This window comes from Lepidochelys olivacea, assembly GCF_965140295.1.
Source record: "Lepidochelys olivacea isolate rLepOli2 genome assembly, chromosome: 7".
In the NCBI taxonomy this organism is placed as follows: Eukaryota; Metazoa; Chordata; order Testudines; family Cheloniidae; genus Lepidochelys; species Lepidochelys olivacea.
In genome coordinates, this window is record NC_140417.1 from 72,530,611 (window position 1) to 72,532,463 (window position 1,853).

Below are 1,853 nucleotides of genomic sequence, written 5' to 3' on the forward strand. Positions count from 1 at the left end.
TTCAGCTGGAGCGAGGTGGAGTCTGTCAGTAGCAGTTAGCACAAGGCAAGGTTTGTGCTAATGGTAAAAGCATAGTGAAAACTGTAAATAGGTATATCGGGCAGTAAATAGAAGCATGGTACAAATGTGCTTTTTCTAAGCTGTCCTCTTTTGTCTGGACAGGGCAAAGAAACATGCAGAGTCTAGTGGTTTTTGTTTGATTCTTAAATAGTTTGTTCAGGAACTTGTCAGTGCTAAAAATTGAGGTCCGTAGTAATTTCTCAAGAAACATTGAATGACATAACTCCCCTTCCCCCCACCCCCATCCCCCAATGTCCTTCATGAAGTAGAGTAATTTTATAAAGTGTCCATCGTGCAACATGGTGGGGCCAACCCGTGGTTTTGTTTGAAGGAGCAATGTGATGAGGTCACAGAAGGGCAATACATAGGAATCAGTGGAATAGAAAAGCCACAGGCCAACTGACTCCTGCTGCCAGATAAATGGTAGGGTGATAGTTTTAAAGAGGGGGTAATTGACTGGGCATTGTGTTTGTTTCTATTACTACAAATAGAGGGACTCATTTCTTCATGCAGGCTGTGGTTGGGATGAACTGAAAGCTCTGTGCTGTTGCAGAATAGTTTCTCACTATTAAAACACGAGTGCTTCAAAATTAAGATAAGTTGAGGAAACTGGTTTGGTTAGTAAATTGGAACTAAGTAAACGGAACAGTACTGTTCAGAAAGCAATTTCTGTTTAAACCATCCATTCCAACCTAGTGAAAATTTCTCTGTGGAGTCAAGCAGGATAATGTTTATGCTTTTTGAAGAAATCTGAACCTTCATTCTCAGTAAAGGACAGTTTCTCCAACAGCTGTCTTTAATACACCCACACTGAGAAGCGTGGGCCTGAGTCTCTTTTCAGTTACACTAACATAAATCAGGAGCAACGCCCCTGAAATCAGTGGAGTAACACTGGTGGTACAAGGTGGAAAGGGGAAAGGCGAATCATCCATCATATGGGCAGAACTTATGACTAGAGTAGTGGATTCCTTAAGTGTATACATTAACATTTACTGGTTACAAAAATGTAATAGGAACAGCTGCAGCCTATGCTTAACTTCATATGCTTACAGTTGAGCATATGCCTCAGTAAGCCACATTACAGAAGTGCATATTAATCCAGTGCACTTACAAATTCCAATATAGGACTAAGATTCTATTCCAACACAATTCCTTCTCTCTAAAATAAACCCTTCTTTGCTTTCTCTTAACCCCATCTTCTGGCTGTTGATCGTTTGTCTACAGGAAGCCTCTTTACCACAATAGTGCTCTTGCATCGTGCCAGGAAATTATTACAACACAGAGAATTGGCTTTCAGTGAAAAAGTAGTTCCTGTCACTGGAAAGTATGGGAGGAGATTCACTGCAGGCAGCAAGCAGTCTTCTAGTTCCTCTGGTGGTTCTCCTACCTACTTTTACTGCTAATTTTGTTGTAGCCACTCCCTGGTTCATGTCCATCTGAGACCTAGTCAATTTCCTCAGGATTAAAGCAAAACCCCCTATGCTATGGCAGTAAATCAGGATGAAAAGGGAACAGTAAAGGGTGAGTTGGGGTTATTGTATTGTAGCTCCCCACTCCCCCCTGCCCATTGTTTTTTTAAGGTAGAGCCTGTGAATTAGTAAGCAGCCCTTTGTACTGTTTGAAAGCAGGACAATGGACACTCAAAAGCTTCCTCCTCATTTCTGCAACCCCCTGTGAAAGGTAATTTTTAAAAAAAAAAAAACACCTCCCAGTTGAAACAACAGTTCTGCATCCCAATTCATACCTCAGTGCAGTGAGATCAATAAAGGCAGGAAGCAGCTGCTCCTGGCTTG